A 20,042-nucleotide genomic window follows, 5' to 3' on the forward strand; every position below is an offset into this window, starting at 1 on the left:
TAAAATGCAGTGTCTTGTCAAAAGTGTGCATAGCGTCAGGATTTTATGCATTTTTTTGTGTGAGTTGTCCCATTGGAATAGGTATATTTTGTCTATGTCTATAGTAAGAGTTATATGAAAAGTTGATTGTATCCAGTATTGGAAGTGGCCCCAAAAATGTCTAATTAGTGGGCAGGAGAAGAAATAATGCTGAAGGGATGGAGATTCGGTGCTACACTTAACACATCTGTTAGGGTGATGTGGGTTCCATTTAGATAATCTATTTGGGGTGATATAGTCTTTGTGTAGCATTCTGGTTTGTGCTTCCCTTAGTGGAATTGCCAAAGTTGTTGCCCTGGTCAATTCCAGGCTCTTTGTGAAGTTATGGATAGTTATTTGTGTTGGCATCTCTAGTCTTAATTTATCCAGTATTTTGGTTTGTATGATCGCTTCTTTTTGTTTCAGTAGACGTTTATAAATATGAGACACCTAGATTACACATTGTGCGTTTGTGTTTTTTTTTCTCTTTATTAAGGTGAAATTTAAGATTTACAGCTCAAGTAAAACAATAAACAGCATACACTGGAATTACAATGGTACTGAGTAATATTCAAACAAAACAAGTTTATGGTTAGCCCTTGAGATTAGAAGCCCTCTAGATGACTCGCGAGGCCACTCTTGGACCTACAATAATTCCTAAACATAACAAACTACAGAGGGATAAAGGGAACATTAAGAGACTATTCTTGAGTCTCTGAGAGCACCTCTTTTTTTCTTTCTAATTTTCTGCATAAGTGTATAATACATGTAGAATAATTTTTATATAATATATATGTAAACAGAGCTCTGCCTATGATAGAATTAACGTAGGACATGGTGAAACTTAAAACAGTTTGAAAGGGTGCTTAGGGCAGAAATATAGTGAATCCACTTGTAGAGAGAGGTTGTAGCCAATATATATATGGTTAAATTAAACTAAGACCCACTGAACCATGTTATAATACAATAAACATGTAACTAGTACTAGTACCTCAAGTAGTAATTGGACTCTTATATCTTTCCTATATTGGAAGCCTAAGATCAAATTTGTTGTGAATAGAATAGTGTCTAAATACCTGGGCCCCTAGACTCCCTACAATAAATTAAAATATAGTTGGGCGTAGGTTGGATTTGGTTGCAATATGAGACTGTTTCTGAGACTCTAAAAATGGACCTCAAAGGAGAAGACATACTTCCTCGGCAGCTGGCAGCAGTCTGGTGGTTACAAAAAATTCCATACTAGAGATACCATTTAATGTAGAGGCCATAGAGCCCATCTTCTACCGTAGGATGTAGCTGTACAACCATCTGCATGATTTTGGTGTTGTGGGAAGTATGTGTACAGGAAACGCTATGTATAGGGTAGGAACAAGGCTCAGTTGGTGTGTGACGCAGCAAAAGATGTTTACATGGTGTACAGGATCTGTAGACAAGCAAGATATTAATCATTGGAATACATAGGATAACACAATATACCCAGATAGAGTAATACAATTAATTATACTTCCTAAGTAACAGAGACCTATTAAATGTAATAGTTCCATAAACTTGATCTAACCGTTATGTATAGGGTTGGAACAAAGCTCAGTGGGTGTATGACGCAGCAAAAGATGTTTATATAGTGTACAAGATCTGTAGACATGCTAGATAATATTAATCATTTTGATACATAGGATATTACATTAAACCCAGATAGAGGAATGTAAAGAATTATACTTCCTCAGTAACAGAGACCAACTATCAGTAATAGTTCAATAAACTTTATCTAACATTATAAAGAAATTTTACCTAACTTAAAAACCTGTAATGCTTTTGAAACTAGCTGAAACATCAAGTAGAGTTTTCTGTCCGTATTGTTTAGACAATATATGTCTGATGATTATCCCATCTCAAAGTAAGTCAGCCATACGACAGAACAATGTAAAGTATAAACCCAGCTAAGTTTCCGGGTCCCAACAGAGTCAAAAATGGTTTCTGGGCAGGGAGTCCCTATAGGGTGATATACCAAGATGTAACCTGCTAGGCTGCCTCCCATGAGCTGAGAATATCTGCCTTTCTTCGCCAGTTTGCCTAACCATATTTTTGGGAGGAGAGCTCCTGTCAGAAGGCTAGCAGGTATGGGTTCTATCTGGGTGGTTCCTTTAGTAGGTATCAGCGTGTTCTCCACTGCTTCCAACAAAGTTGCGTTGGAGGGCGCCACCATATCCAAAATCGATCGGGAGAACGGTGCAGATACACCCGTGTCAAGACCTGAGGTAAGGGTTGCTGACATGCAAAGCACTCTATCGTTCTCCATGTCCCAGCTCATACAGAGCAAGTGGTTTATCAGGCAGGCCAATGAGCCATAGTTATCCTGTTGCAGGATATCGTAACCCCAGAGTATGGGGGGGCGAGTTAATTTGTGGATGCCCCAGACCTATGCTGCGTATCCCACACAGGACTCGGTTTTACGATCTATGCTTTGTTGGGTCTAATATGGCTGCCGGGTCCGTGTGAAAGATGACTGCATAGCTGGCCCAAAGAGCATAGGCCAAGACACTGTCAAATCATCCGCTCCTAGTTGCAAATGGTTCACAGTCGATAGATTATTCATAAAAGTGGGAATTAATGAGTATTTATAATATTTGGCTAATCAAAAATCCTCTTAATTCTAGGAGCTTCACTAAGACGCGTCCTGCCGCTTTGGGCTCAAGCTCCGCCCCGTGTGTTCATGTTGTAACGCAAAAAAATGGTAATTTCAGCGTTAAAACAGCACCACAGACATTACAAGTCTTGTCGGTATAGCCTTACTGCAAGCCTTTTAGCCTGTAACGCAACATCAGTCTTGCACTCGTAAAAATTATGTTTTTTTATGGGAATCCCATAGCGCTGCTATTACAAATGTTTGCGGTAAGGCTAAAAAACCTGCGTTACAGCCTAAAACGACAAGATCCGTAACGCCATCTAAAAGCAGTAGTTATGAGTTTTATGCTATAAATCTGTTACATAAAACTCATAACTAAACTGCTACAAAGTACACTAAACACCCATAAACGACCTATTAACCCCTAAACTGAGGCCCTCCCGCATCGCAAACACTATATTAAATTTATTAACCCCTAATCTGCCGCTCCGGACATCGCCGCCACTAAAATAAACATATTAACCCCTAAACCTAGCCCTAAGTCTAACCCTAACACCCCCTAACTTTAACATAATTAAAATAAATCTAAATAAAAATTACAATTAATACCTAAATAATTCCTATTTAAAGGGACAGTCTACACCAGAATTTTTATTGTTTTAAAAGATAGATAATCCCTTTATTACCCATTCCCCAGTTTTGCATAACCAACACAGTTATATTAATATACTTTTAACCTCTGTGATTATCTTGTATCTAAGCCTCTGCAAACTGCCCCTTTATTTCAGTTCTTTTGACAGACTTGCAGTTTAACCAATCAGTGCCTGCTCCCAGATAACTTCACGTGCACGGGCACAGTGTTATCTATATGAAATATGTGAACTAACACCCTCTAGTGGTGAAAAACTGTTAAAATGCATTCTGAAAAGAGGTGGCCTTCAAGGTCTAAGAAATTAGCATATGAACCTGCTAGGTTAAGCTTTCAACTAAGAATACCAAGAGAACAATGCAAAATTGGTGATAAAAGTAAATTGGAAAATTGTTTAAAATTACATGCTCTATCTGAATCATGAAAGTTTATTTTGGCCTAGACTGTCCCTTTAAAACTAAATACTTACCTGTAAAATAGACCCTAATCTAGCTACAATATAACTAATAGTTACATTGTAGCTATCTTTTTTTTTTTTTTTAATCTTTATTTATTTTAACAATACAAAATTCCATAAATACTAATTTTTCATGATAACATACAAATGTTAAAATAGACAAATGTACTCACATGCTAGTACCTTATACCCTGATCTTTATCCCTAGGCCTAATATTACCTAAGGGGTTGCTACACTCATCAAGGGAAATGCAAAAAAAAAAGGGGGGGGGGAAGGGAAAAGAAAAGAGAAAGAAAAGCTCCCAATATCTCCGCCATTTAAAAAAAATGTTAACCCCTATTCCGCCGCTCCCTGACATTGTAATAAAGTTATTAACCTCTAAACAGCCGCCCTCCCGCATCGCAAACGCTATTTAAATATTATTAACTCCTAATCTGCCATCCGCCCACATTGCCCCCACTGTACTAAAGTTATTAAGCCCTACACCGCCGCCACTATAATAACCTATAAACCCCTAATCCGCAAGCCCCCCACAACGAAATATACTAAAGTAAACTATTAACCCGTAAACTACAAGCCCTCCACAACAAAATATACTAAAGTAAACTATTAACCCCTAAACCAAAAGCCCCCCACATTGCAAAAAATTTAATTAAACTAATAACCCCTAAACCTAACGCCCCTAACTTTATATTAAAATTACAATTTCCCTATCTTAAATTAAATTAAAACTTACCTGTCAAATTTAAAAAAAATAACGGCTAGATTACAAGTTGTGCATTAGGTTAAAAAAGCAGCGTTAAGAGGTCCTAACGCTGCTTTTTAACGCCCGCTGGTATTACGAGTCTTGAAGGTACAGGCTCACCGCTCACATTTTTGGCCAGACTTGGAAATACCGCAAATACACTTACGTAAATTGAGTATCCTCTTTTTTCAATGGGACTTGCTTAGCGCCGTTATTACAAGTCTGCCAAAAAGTGAGCGGTAGACCCTCTCCTGTAAAGACTGGTACCGCATTTTAGAGTCAGTAGTTAAAGGGACACTCGGGTTAAATTAAATTTTCATGATTCAGATACAGCATGTAATTTTAGACAACTTTCCAATTTACTTCCATTCAAAAAAATGTGCACAGTCTTTTATATTTACAATTTTTGAGTCACCAGATCCTACTGAGCATGTGCAAGAATTCACAGACTATACGTATATGCATTTGTGATTGGCTGATTGCTATCACATGGTACAAGGGGAGTGGAAATATACATAACTTTGAAATTTGTTATAAAAAAATGTACTACTCATTTGAAGTTCAGACTAAGTGCTATTGCATTGTCTTGTTATCTTGCATTTGTTGATTATGCAAATCTAATGTGTTGACTGGTCCTTTAAGAGTTTTACACTACAACGCCGTAGCATAAAACTTTTAACTAAAGTGCTAAAAAGTACACTAACACCCATAAAATACCTATTAACCCCTAAACCGAGGCCCTCCCGCATCGCAAACACTAAAAAAAAATGTTTAACCCCTAATTTGCCAAATCGGACATCGCTGCCACTATAATAAATATATTAACCCCTAAACGGCCACACTCCCGCTTCACAAACATTAGTTAAAGGGACAGTAAAATCAAAACTAAACTTTCATGATTCAGATAGAGCATGCAATTTTAAACAACTTTCCAATTTACTTTTATCATCAAATTTGCTTTGTTCCCTTGGTGGTATTTTTAAAAAGCTAAACCTAGCTAGGCTCAAACAGATTTCTAAACCGTTGAAAACCGCCTCTTAGCTCAGAGCATTTTGAAAGTTTTTCACAGTTAGACAGTGTTAGTTCATGTGTGTCATATAGATAACATTGTGCTCACTCCCGTGAAGTTATTTAGGAGTCTTCACTGATTGACTACCCTGCATGTCTGTCAAAAGCACTTAGATAAGGAGGCTGTCTGCAGAGGCTTAGATACAAGGTAATAACAGAGGTAAAAAGCATATTAATATAACTGTGTTGGTTATGCAAAAACGGGGAATGGGTAATAAAGGGATTTTCTCCTGTTAAGTGTAGTCAGTCCACGGGTCATCCATTACTTATGGGATTATGTCTCCTCCCTAACAGGAAGTGCAAGAGGATCACCCAAGCAGAGCTGCTATATAGCTCCTCCCCTCTACGTCATACCCAGTCATTCTCTTGCACCTAACTAATAGATAGGACGTGTGAGAGGACTGTGGTTGTTATACTTAGTTTTTATTTCTTCAATCAAAAGTTTGTTATTTTAAACAGCACCGGAGTGTGTTGTTCTTTCTCAGGCAGCATTAGAAGAAGAATCTACCTGAGTTTGTATATGATCTTAGCAGTCGTAACTAAGATCCATTTGCTGTTTCTCGGCCATTCTGAGGAGTGAGGTACTTCAGAACAGGGGACAGCGGGCAGGGTTCACCTGCAAGGAGGTATGTTGCAGTATATTATTTTCTAAGGAATGGAATTGACTGAGAAAATACTGCTGATACCGATGTAATGTAAGTGCAGCCTTAAATGCAGTAATAGCGACTGGTATCAGGCTGATATGTATGTATGTTTACACTGAGGTATTTCTAGGGAATGGAACTTCACTAAGAAAATACTGTATACATCTAACTTATATTTAAGCCTCCACTGCAGTGAAAGCGACTAGCAGCAGGCTTTTTAATAACATTTCATAATTTTGTATTTAAAACGTTTACTGGCATGTTAATCGTTTTTCTCTGAGGTACTTGGTGATAAAACTTTATGGGCATTATTTTTCCACATGGCTGTCGTTTATTTATGAATAAAATCAGTTTACTGAGCTTCCCCACTGTTGTATTATGAGTGGGAGGGGCCTATTTTGGCGCTTTATTGCGCAGTAAAAATTCAGTCACAGTCTTCCTATTTCTTCCTCCATGATCCAGGACGTCTCTACAGAGCCCAGGGGTCTCCAAAACTTGTTTTGAGGGAGGTAATCACTCACAGCAGACCTGTGAGACTGTGCTTTGACTGTGATAAAAACGCTTATTTTAAATTGTTATCCGTTTTTGGGGTACTAAGGGGTTAATCATCCATTTGCTGGTGGGTGCAATCCTTTGCTAACTTTATGCATTTACTGTGCAAATTTGGTTGCTATAACTAATTTGGTTCATTGTTATTTCAACTGTGACGATTTTGTGTGCTTCTTAAAGGCACAGTAACGTTTTTATATTGCTTGTAAATTTATTTGCAAAGTATTTTCCAAGCTTGCTAGTCTAATTGCTAGTTTGTTTAAACATGTCTGACACAGGGGAATCTCTTTGTGCAATATGTTTAAAGGCCAATGTGGAGCCCAATAGAAATTTGTGTACTAATTGTATTGATGCTACTTTGAATAAAAGCCAATCTGTACATGTAAAGAAAATTTCACCAGACAACGAGGGGGAAGTTATGCCGACTAACTCTCCTCACGTGTCAGTACCTTTGTCTCCCGCTCAGGAGGTGCGTGATATTGTGCCGCCAAGTACATCAGGGCGGCCCTTACAAATCACTTTGCAAGACATGGCTAATGTTATGACTGAAGTATTATCTAAATTGCCAGAACTTAGGGGTAAATGCGACCACTCTGGGGTGAGAACAGAGTGCGCTGATAATATTAGAGCCATGTCTGATACTGCGTCACAATTGGCAGAACATGAGGACGGAGAGCTTCATTCTGTGGGTGACGGATCTGATCCAAGTAAACTGGACTCAGACATTTCAAATTTCAAATTTAAGCTTGAGAACCTCTGTGTATTACTAGGGGAGGTATTAGCGGCTCTGAATGATTGTAACACGGTTGCAATTCGAGAGAAAATATGTAGGCTGGATAAATATTTTGCGGTACCGACGTGTACTGACGTTTTTCCTATACCTAAAAGGCTTACAGAAATTGTTAACAAAGAGTGGGATAGACCCAGTGTGCCTTTTTCACCCCCTCCTATATTTAGAAAAATGTTTCCAATAGATGCCACCACACGGGACTTATGGCAGACGGTCCCTAAGGTGGAGGGAGCAGTTTCTACTCTGGCTAAGCGCACCACTATTCCGGTGGAGGATAGCTGTGCTTTTTCAGATCCAATGGATAAAAAGTTAGAGGGTTACCTTAAGAAAATGTTTGTTCAACAAGGTTTTATATTACAACCCCTTGCATGCATTGCACCTGTCACGGCTGCGGCGGCATTCTGGTTTGAGTCTCTGGAAGAGACCATTAGCTCAGCGCCATTGGATGAGATTATAGACAAGCTTAGAGTCCTTAAGCTAGCTAATTCATTTATTTCTGATGCCGTAGTACACTTAACTAAGCTTACGGCTAAGAACTCCGGATTCGCCATTCAAGCGCGCAGAGCGCTGTGGCTTAAATCCTGGTCAGCCGATGTGACTTCTAAATCTAAATTGCTTAACATACCTTTCAAAGGGCAAACATTATTCGGGCCCGGTTTGAAAGAGATTATCGCTGACATTACTGGAGGTAAGGGCCATGCCCTGCCTCAAGACAGAGCCAGACCAAGGGCTAAACAGTCTAATTTTCGTGCCTTTCGTAACTTCAAGGCAGGAGCAGCATCAACTTCCTCCGCTCCAAAACAGGAAGGAACTGTTGCTCGCTACAGACAGGGCTGGAAACCTAACCAGTCCTGGAACAAGGGCAAGCAGGCCAGAAAGCCTGCTGCCGCCCCTAAGACAGCATGAAGTGAGGGCCCCCGATCCGCAAACGGATCTAGTGGGGGGCAGACTTTCTCTCTTCGCCCAGGCTTGGGCAAGAGATGTCCAGGATCCCTGGGCGTTAGAGATCATATCTCAGGGATATCTTCTGGACTTCAAAGCTTCTCCTCCAAAAGGGAGATTTCATCTTTCAAGGTTGTCAGCAAACCAGATAAAGAAAGAAGCGTTTCTACGCTGTGTACAAGACCTTTTAATAATGGGAGTGATCCACCCGGTTCCGCGGTCGGAACAAGGACAAGGGTTTTACTCAAATCTGTTTGTGGTTCCCAAAAAAGAGGGAACCTTCAGACCAATCTTGGATTTAAAGATACTAAACAAATTCCTAAGAGTTCCATCGTTCAAAATGGAAACTATTCGGACAATCTTACCTATGATCCAAAAGGGTCAGTACATGACCACAGTGGATTTAAAAGATGCCTACCTTCACATACCGATTCACAAAGATCATTATCGGTACCTAAGGTTTGCCTTCCTAAACAGGCATTACCAGTTTGTAGCTCTTCCCTTCGGGTTAGCTACAGCTCCAAGAATCTTTACAAAGGTCCTGGGCTCTCTTCTGGCGGTACTAAGACCGCGAGGAATATCGGTAGCTCCGTACCTAGACGACATTCTGATACAAGCGTCAAGTTTCCAAACTGCCAAGTCTCATACAGAGTTAGTTCTGGCATTTCTAAGGTCGCATGGGTGGAAGGTGAACGTAGAAAAGAGTTCTCTATTGCCACTCACAAGAGTTCCCTTCTTGGGGACTCTTATAGATTCTGTAGAAATGAAAATTTACCTGACAGAGACCAGGTCAACAAAACTTCTAAATGCTTGCCGTGTCCTTCATTCCATTCAACGCCCGTCAGTGGCTCAATGCATGGAGGTAATCGGCTTAATGGTAGCGGCAATGGACATAGTTCCTTTTGCACGCCTGCATCTCAGACCACTGCAATTATGCATGCTAGGTCAGTGGAATGGGGATTACTCAGATTTGTCCCCTATGCTGAATCTGGATCAAGAGACCAGAGATTCTCTTCTATGGTTGCTTTCTCGGCCACATCTGTCCAGGGGGATGCCCTTCAGCAGGCCAGATTGGACGATAGTAACAACAGACGCCAGCCTGCTAGGTTGGGGCGCTGTCTGGAATTCCCTGAAGGCTCAGGGATCATGGACTCAGGAGGAGAAACTCCTTCCAATAAACATTCTGGAATTAAGAGCGGTTTTCAATGCTCTTCTGGCTTGGCCTCAGTTAGCAACTCTGAGGTTCATCAGGTTCCAGTCGGACAACATCACGACTGTGGCTTACATCAACCATCAGGGAGGGACAAGGAGTTCCCTAGCGTTGATGGAAGTCTCAAAGATAATTCGCTGGGCAGAGTCTCACTCTTGCCACCTATCAGCGATCCACATCCCAGGAGTGGAGAACTGGGAGGCGGATTTCCTAAGTCGCCAGACTTTTCATCCGGGGGAGTGGGAACTTCATCCGGAGGTATTTGCCCAACTGCTTCGGTGTTGGGGCAAACCAGATCTGGATCTCATGGCGTCTCGCCAGAACGCCAAACTTCCTTGTTACGGATCCAGGTCCAGGGACCCGGAAGCGGTGCTGATAGATGCTCTGACAGCACCTTGGGTCTTCAACATGGCTTATGTGTTTCCACCTTTCCCGATGCTTGCTCGATTGATTGCCAGAATCAAACAGGAGAGAGCATCGGTGATTCTAATAGCGCCTGCGTGGCCACGCAGGACCTGGTATGCAGATCTAGTGGACATGTCGTCCTGTCCACCATGGTCTCTGCCTCTGAGACAGGACCTTCTGATTCAGGGTCCTTTCAAACATCCAAATCTAATTTCTCTGAGACTGACTGCATGGAGATTGAACGCTTGATTCTATCAAAGCGTGGATTCTCGGAGTCAGTGATTGATACCTTAATACAGGCTAGGAAACCTGTTACCAGGAAAATTTACCATAAAATATGACGTAAATACTTGCATTGGTGCGAATCCAAGAGTTACTCATGGAGTAAGGTTAGGATTCCTAGGATATTGTCTTTTCTACAAGAAGGTTTAGAAAAGGGTTTATCTGCTAGTTCTTTAAAGGGACAGATCTCAGCTCTGTCCATCCTTTTACACAAACGTCTGTCAGAAGTTCCAGACGTTCAGGCTTTTTGTCAGGCTTTGGCCAAGATTAAGCCTGTGTTTAAAACTGTTGCTCCGCCGTGGAGCTTAAACTTAGTTCTTAACGTTTTACAGGGTGTTCCGTTTGAACCCCTTCATTCCATTGATATCAAGCTGTTATCTTGGAAAGTTCTGTTCTTGATGGCTATTTCCTCGGCTCGAAGAGTCTCTGAGTTATCGGCCTTACATTGTGATTCTCCTTATCTGATTTTTCATTCAGACAAGGTAGTTCTGCGTACTAAACCTGGGTTCTTACCTAAGGTAGTCACTAACAGGAATATCAATCAAGAGATTGTTGTTCCATCATTGTGCCCTAACCCTTCTTCAAAGAAGGAACTACTTCTGCACAATCTGGACGTCGTCCGTGCCCTGAAATTTTATTTGCAGGCAACTAAAGATTTTCGCCAAACTTCTTCCCTGTTTGTCGTTTATTCTGGACAGAGGAGAGGTCACAAAGCTTCGGCTACCTCTCTCTCTTTCTGGCTTCGTAGCATAATACGTTTAGCCTATGAGACTGCTGGACAGCAGCCTCCTGAAAGAATTACAGCTCATTCTACTAGAGCTGTGGCTTCCACCTGGGCCTTTAAAAATGAGGCCTCTGTTGAACAGATTTGCAAGGCTGCAACTTGGTCTTCACTTCACACCTTTTCGAAATTTTACAAATTTGACACTTTTGCTTCTTCGGAGGCTGTTTTTGGGAGAAAGGTTCTTCAGGCAGTGGTTCCTTTCGTGTAAAGAGCCTGCCTGTCCCTCCCGTCATCCGTGTACTTTTAGCTTTGGTATTGGTATCCCATAAGTAATGGATGACCCGTGGATTGACTAACTTAACAGGAGAAAACATAATTTATGCTTACCTGATAAATTCCTTTCTCCTGTAGTGTAGTCAGTCCACGGCCCGCCCTGTTTTTATGGCAGGTCTAAATTTTAAATTATACTCCAGTCACCACTGCACCCTATAGTTTCTCCTTTCTCGTTTGGTTTTCGGTCGAATGACTGGGTATGACGTAGAGGGGAGGAGCTATATAGCAGCTCTGCTTGGGTGATCCTCTTGAACTTCCTGTTAGGGAGGAGACATAATCCCATAAGTAATAGATGACCCGTGGACTGACTACACTACAGGAGAAAGGAATTTATCAGGTAAGCATAAATTATGTTATCTATCTTTTTAAATAAGAACAAATTTGGTGTAGACTGTCCCTTTAAATATTATTAACCCCTAATCTGCCGTCCTTAACATCGCCGACACCTACCTACATTTATTAACCCCTTATCTGCTGCCCCCAACGTCGCCACCACTATACTAAAGTTATTAACCCCTAAATCTAAGTCTAACCCCCCTAACTTAAATATAATTTAAATAAATCTAAATAAAAATTACTATAATTAACTAAATTATTCCTATTTAAAACTAAATACTGACCTATAAAATAAACCCTAAGATAGCTACAATATAACTAATAGTTACATTGTAGCTATTTTAGGGTTTATTTTTATTTTACAGGCAAGTTTGTATTTATTTTAACTAGGTAGAATAGTTATTAAATAGTTATTAACTTTTTTAATAACTACCTAGCTAAAATAAATACAAAAGTACCTGTAAAATAAAACCTAACCTAAGTTACAAAAACACCTAACACTACACTATAATTAAATGACTTACCTAAATTAAATACAATTAAATCATATTAGCTAAAGTACAACCCCCCCACTAAATTACAGAAAATAATAAACAAATTACAAGATTTTTAAACTAATTACACCTAATCTAATCCCCCTAAAAAAATAAAAAAGCCCCCCAAAATAAAAAAGCCCTACCCTACACTAAATTACAAATAGCCCTTTAAAGGGCCTTTTGCGGGGCATTACCCCAAAGTAATCAGCTCTTTTACCTTTAAAAAAAAATTACAAACCCCCCCAACATTAAAACCCACCACCCACACAACCAACCCTACTCTAAAACCCACCCAATACCCCCTTAAAAAAACCTAACACTAACCCCTTGAAGATCACCTTACCGGGAGAAGTCTTCATCCAACCGGGCGAAGTCCTCAAAGAAACCGGGAGAAGTCTTCATCCAAGCCGGGCGAAGTGGTCCTCCAGACAGGCAGAAGTCTTCATCCAGACGGCATCTTCTATCTTCATCCATCCGGCGCAGAGCGGGTCCATCTTCAAGACATCCGGAGCATCTCTTCATCCGACGACTCTTCTGGAATGAAGGTTCCTTTACATGACATCATCCAAGATGGCGTCCCTTCAATTCCGATTGGCTGATGAATTCTATCAGCCGATCGGAATTAAGGTAGAAAAAATCCTATTGATTGATGCAATCAGCCAATAGGATTGAGCTCACATTCTATTGGCTGATTGGAACAGTTTTATGCTGCTTTTCTCTTGTAAGGTGTATCTGGCCCACGGGTTCATCCATTAGTTGTGGGATATTCTCCTTCCCAACAGGAAGTTGCAAGAAGACACCCACAGCAGAGCTGTCTATATAGCTCCTCCCCTAACTGCCACCCCCAGTCATTCTCTTGCAACTCTCGACAAGATAGGAAGTATAAGAGATATGTGGTGACTTAGTGTAGTTTTTACCTTCAATCAAGAGTTTGTTATTTTTAAACGGCACCGTCGTCGTACTGTTTTACTCCCAGACAGAAATTAGAAGAAGAATCTGCCTGGAGGTTGATGATCTTAGCGGTTTGTAACTAAGGTCCATTGCTGTTCTCACGCATAACTGAAGAGTATGGGAAAGACTTCAGTTGGAGGAACAGTTTGCAGTTTACCTGCTTTGAGGTATGTTCAGTATATTTATTTCTAGAGAGATGATAAGATCTAGAAAATGCTGACAGAGCCTTGTATAATTGAGGTAAGCCTGATGCAGTGATTTAACAACGACTGGGATCATGCTTACAAAAAACTGTAATATTCATGTTAATACTCATATTTCTTAGTGACAAAACCGTTTTTGTTTAATTGCTGTTTCACATTTATTAAAGTGTTTTCCAAGCTGCTGGTCTCATTACTAGTCTGTTAAACATGTCTGACATAGAGGAAACTCCTTGTTCAGTATGTTTAGAAGCCATTGTGGAACCCCCTCTTAGAATGTGTACCAAATGTACTGAATTTTCTATAAATTATAAAGACCATATTATGGCATTTAAAGATTTATCACCAGAGGTTTCTCAGACTGACAGAAGGGAGGTTATGCCATCTAGCTCTCCCCACGTGTCAGAACCTATAACTCCCGCTCAAGTGACGCCAAGTACATGTAGTGCGTCCAATGCGTTTACCTTACAAGACATGGCGGCAGTTATGACTAATACCCTCACAGAGGTATTGTCCAAACTGCCAGGGTTACAAGGAAAGTGAGACAGCTTTAGTAGCTATGTCCGATATACCCTCACAATGCTCCGAAGCCGCGGCAAGGGAGTTGCTATCTGAGGGTGAGATTTCAGATTCAGGGAAGACGTTACTTCAGTCCGATTCTGAAATGACAGCCTTTAAATTTAAGCTTGAACACCTCCGCTTATTGCTCAGGGAGGTTTTAGCGACTCTGGATGACTGTGACCCCATTGTAGTTCCAGAGAAATTGTGTAAAATGGACAAATACTTTGAAGTGCCTGTTTACACTGATGTCTTTCCAGTCCCTAAGAGGTTCTCGGAAATTATTACTAAGGAATGGGATAGACCAGGTGTTCCGTTCTCTCCCCCTCCTGCTTTTAAAAAGATGTTTCCCATAGATGTCCCTATACGGGACTCGTGGCAGACAGACCCTATGGTGGAGGGTGCTGTTTCTACCCTAGCTAAGCGTACAACTATCCCCGTCGAGGACCGTTGTGCTTTCTTAGATCCTATGGATAAAAAATTGGAGAGTCTCCTTAAGAAATTTTTTATCCATCAAGGTTTTATTCTCCAGCCTCTTGCATGCATTGCCCCAGTTACTGCTGCAGCGGCTTTTTGGTTCGAGTCTCTTGAGGAGGCTCTACAGGTGGAGACCCCGTTACATGATATTTTAGACAGGATTAAAGCTCTCAAGTTAGCTAATTCCTTTATTTCTGACGCCGTTTTTCATCTAACCAAACTAACGGCTAAGAATTCAGGTTTTGCCATTCTGGCGCGCAGGGTGCTATGGCTTAAGTCCTGGTCAGCAGACGTTACTTCAAAGTCTAAGCTTCTTAGCATCCCCTTCAAAGGACAGACCCTATTCGGGCCGGGCCTGAAGGAGATCATTTCTGAAATTACTGGAGGAAAAGGTCACGCCCTTCCTCAGGATAGGTCCAATAAATTAAGGACCAAACAGAATAATTTTCGTTCATTTCGAAACTTCAAGAGTGGCGCAGCTTCAGCTTCCTCTAATGCAAAACAAGAGGGAAATTTCGCCCAGTCCAAACCAGTCTGGAGACTGAACCAGGCTTGGAACAAGGGGAAGCAGGCCAAAAAAAACCAAAACCCTGCTGCCGCCTCTAAGACAGCATGAAGGAGTAGCCCCCGATCCGGGACGGGATCTAGTAGGGGGCAGACTTTCTCTCTTCGCCCAGGCTTGGGCAAGAGACGTCCAGGATCCCTGGGCATTAGAGATTGTTTCCCAGGGATATCTTCTGGACTTCAAAGCTTCATCTCCAAAGGGGAGATTTCATCTCTCACAATTATCTGTAAACCAGATAAAGAGAGAGGCATTCTTACGTTGTGTTCAAGACCTACTGGTTATGGGAGTGATCCACCCAGTTCCAAGGGAGGAACAGGGGCAGGGCTTCTATTCAAATCTGTTTATAGTTCCCAAAAAGAGGGAACTTTCAGACCAATCTTGGATCTCAAGATCCTAAACAAATTTCTCAGGGTCCCATCCTTCAAGATGGAGACTATCCGAACCATCCTCCCTATGATCCAGGAGGGTCGATATATGACTACCGTGGACTTAAAGGATGCTTATCTCCACATTCCGATTCACAGAGATCATCATCAGTTCCTCAGGTTCGCCTTCTTAGACAGGCATTACCAGTTTGTGGCTCTTCCCTTCGGGTTAGCCACGGCACCAAGAATTTTTACGAAGGTTCTAGGGTCCCTACTGGCGGTTCTAAGGCCACGGGGCATAGCGGTGGCTCCTTACCTAGACGACATTCTGATACTGGCGTTGATTTTTTTTTTATTGCAGCAGCAAATATAGCCATGTCAGGTTACATTTCATTGTACCATGCAGGGCAAAAATATATTCGTACATTAAAGAAAAAAGAAATACAAGGACACACGGAATATATACCAGGACCTAACATTAATAATATGGCTGAATACATCGCTGGAGTTTTTATAAATATTAAACAACACACAGAAAAACAAAAAAATAAAAACAAACAAAGGTAAACAGAACAGGATAAGCTATCAAGAAATTAAAAGTAATACCCTAACTAACCAGGATCATTATCATCCTGCATATATCCATTATGGGGACAGATATCTATTCAAATTTTTTTTATTAAATATCACTGTAAATTTCAATGCCCCTAAATTAATGACCTGGAAAGCGTAATGCTTGGTTTTAGGGAATGGAGTCTGGGATTAATCAAGTGCTAATAAAGTAAAAACCAGAAATCTTTAGGAAAACCTAAATATGTACAGAGAACCTATAAACTGTCAACCCCTCCTTCGTAAATTGTCAGATTCATCACACCGGATGAAAAGGGAAAAAAAAATAAAAAAAAAATTAAATATCGTCCTCCTCCCCCCACCGATAATACAAAGGTGCCAATATTATGAGGGGAAATTGTTCTAACTACGTCTTTTCTTTTCTCTTACTTTTTCCTTCCTCTTCTCTTTCTCTCCTTACTATTCTTTAATTCCTATCTCATATGGTTATCTCCTGGAAGCCGGATACCCACGCTGAAGGGAACAACTCTAATATAACCAGTTCTAAGAAAGCTGTGGTGTTTAAAAATGGCTGCAGAATACGCCTTTGAATCTGGAGCGGATAAGACGTAATTAACGGGAGCCAATCCAGAAGAAAAGCTCTGACTCTACTTTCAGCTGAAAATTTAGTATGGAAAGATTCAAACAGAATCTGGGACTGAATTTCTTTAAGAAAACATATAAAGCTAGGAGCTACATGATCTTTCCAGCCCTTGGCTATTAACTGTCTTGCGGTCAAGATAATTGTGTTTAATGTTTTTATCACCCGCTTGGGTCGTAAATCAACATTGGTTAGAAAAAATATCTCGTCAGCAGAAAACGGGGCCATATCTTTGTAATGTTTGCTATACCAATATCTTATCTTTTGCCAATATTGTTGGATCTTAGGGCAGGACCAATATATATGAAGAATATCCGCCTTGTCCAGAGAACACCGTGGACACGCATAAGTTTGGGTAGGATAAAATCTAGCGATTTTATCAGGAGAAAGATAATAATTATTGACTAATTTTAAGTGTGCATCTCTCCATGATACGGAAATTTGTAATTTTTCTAACTCCAGGAAGCTTCGCTCTATCCTATTCTCCTCCAATTGAGGAAAATACCTTTTCCAGGAGTTATATAATTTATCTACACATAATTCCCCCTGTTTAGCCAAAAGAATATCATAAATCAATGATATTGAAGAATGACCCAAAGAAAATTGACGGATCATATTCTTAATATCCATCCAGTCCAAGAATGCCAGAGTGTTCCACTTCTGGGTAAATATATAATGGCGTAGCTGGAAATAGGCAAATAGATTCGAGTGAGATAAGTTGAACTTATGGAATAATAATTCTGCGGATAACAACTGGTTAGAGTCAAATAACTGGTGAACATAAATCAAACCTGCCTCTGCCCAAAGTCTAAACACTCTCTGATTAATGCCAGGAGTGAATTCAGGGTTACCTATTATCGGGAAAAACTCCGAAAATAACAGAGAAATTTTTAAGACCCGACAAATTTTATGCCAGGCTATAATTACATTTTTAAAAGAGATCAGTTTACTAAGATTTGAAGATAAACTTTTTAAAGGGCAGTGGAGGATAGCTTTCAAAACGAAAGGGAAGATAAAAAATGATTCTAGCTGTACCGAGACAAATTTATTTACATCCGTGATCCAATCGAAGGCCAACTTAGCTAGGCAAGCCCAATTATATAGCCTAAAATCTGGCAAGGCAAGCCCTGCCAGGGATCGTTTTTGCATCAATCTATTCAAACCGATCCTTGGTTTTTTATTACCCCAGATAAATTTAGATTGCCAAGACTATATATCGCTGATATCTTTATTAGTCAATAATAATGGAAGGTTTTGGAGAAGGTATAAAACCCTCGGAAAAATAATAGTTTTAATTAAATTGACTCTTGCAGATAATGACATTTTCAACAATATAGGAGGGAAGTTTAATTTATACCAATTTGCTGGATTTCTATGAAGGGTAATACCTAAATACCGGAAAGACTCAACCACTTTGAAAGGATGATCTACCCAATTAGAACCATTCTTATGTAACCAAAGAAGTTCACTCTTGTCAAAAATAATTTTGTATCCTGAAAAGGAAGAAAAAGCTTTAAATAGTTGCAGCACTATAGGGATAAAATGTTGTGCCTTGTCCAGAAAAATCAACAGATCGTCCGCATACAGAAGAGTTTTTAACCTAGTGGGGCCCAGTGGGATCCCCGGTAGCCTATCCCTTAATAGGATAGCAAATGGCTCCAATGCCAGATTAAAAAGCAACAGGGAAAGGGGACACCCTTGCCTAGTACCTCTTTTAAGTGATATATACGGGGAAGAATGACCGTTGATGCAGAGATAAGAAATCGGATTTTTATATAAATTTCTGATAAAATCAAGGAACTGGTTCTTAAATCCAAATCGCTCTAAAGCTGTAAACAAATAATTCCAATTCACTGCATCAAAGGCCTTTTCCGCGTCCACCGTCACGTCAAGATAGCTGCTTCACTAACCTTTTTAAATTCTTCACTCTTTGAGTCTAAATTCCAGGCAAAATCTAAAAATGTGGTAACTTTGCGGATATTCTTAAGAGAGTTCCTTTCCTTCATAAATCCTGTTTGATCTGGATGGATGACTCCATCCAGTAATTTAGCCAACCTGGTCGAAACAATAGCAGTTAACAGTTTATAATCTGCATTAAGTACAGATATAGGTCTATAAGACTCAGGATCCTCTGGGTCCTTACCTTTCTTCAAAATCAATGATATACGCGCAGCCGAGAAATAATTAGACATTAAATTACTGGAAGAAAAATCATAATTGAACAGGTTAACTAAAGATAATTTAATTTCTTCTTTCAGAATTTTATAAAACTCTACCGGTATAGAATCTGGTCCAGGAGATTTATTGATATTAGCTGTTTGTATGGCCTCTAGAACTTCTTCCTCTGAAATAGGTCTATTAAGACCTAACAGATCTTCCTCCTTAATACTGGGGAGTTTAATACTAGCCCAGAAATTCGATGCGTTGTCCAGATTTACCTCTGATTCTGAATAAAGACGTTGAAACACCTTAAAGAAAACTTGACTGATGTCCTCTGTATTAGAATATTTTACGCTGTCGAGTTTAATGGCCGAGATAAGATTCTTACTTTTCCTAACCTTTACTATTCCCATAATGTCCTCTGAATTGATAGTTTATTTTTAATTCTTCTTCTTGAGATCTTTGTTTTAAATAGATTTCTCCAACATTGGTGTGTCCGGTCCACGGCGTCATCCTTACTTGTGGGATATTCTCTTCCCCAACAGGAAATGGCAAAGAGTCCCAGCAAAGCTGGTCACATGATCCCTCCTAGGCTCCGCCCACCCCAGTCATTCTCTTTGCCGTTGCACAGGCAACATCTCCACGGAGATGGTTAAGAGTTTTTTGGTGTTTAAATGTAGTTTTTATTCTTCTATCAAGTGTTTGTTATTTTAAAATAGTGCTGGTATGTACTATTTACTCTGAAACAGAAAAGGATGAAGATTTCTGTTTGTAAGAGGAAGATGATTTTAGCAGACAGTTACTAAAATCGGTTGCTGTTTCCACATAGGACTGTTGAGATGAAGTAACTTCAGTTGGGGGAAACAGTTAGCAGACTTTTCTGCTTAAGGTATGACTAGCCATATTTCTAACAAGACTGTGTAATGCTGGAAGGCTGTCATTTCCCCTCATGGGGACCGGTAAGCCATTTTCTTAGTCAAAAACAAACAGAATAAAGGGCTTATTATGGGCTAAAAAACTGGTAGACATTTTTATGGGCTAAATCGATTGCTTTATTTGTGCATATTATTCAAATTTAGGCTAACAATTGACATTTATAATCTTGGGGAACGTTTATAAAACGGCAGGCACTGTATTGGACACCTTTTTCAGTCAGGGGGCCTTTCTAGTCATAGACTGAGCCTCATTTTCGCGCCATTAATGCGCAGTTGTTTTTTGAGAACAGGGCATGCAGATGCATGTGT

This window comes from Bombina bombina, chromosome 6, assembly GCF_027579735.1.
Source record: "Bombina bombina isolate aBomBom1 chromosome 6, aBomBom1.pri, whole genome shotgun sequence".
Taxonomy (NCBI): domain Eukaryota; kingdom Metazoa; phylum Chordata; class Amphibia; order Anura; family Bombinatoridae; genus Bombina; species Bombina bombina.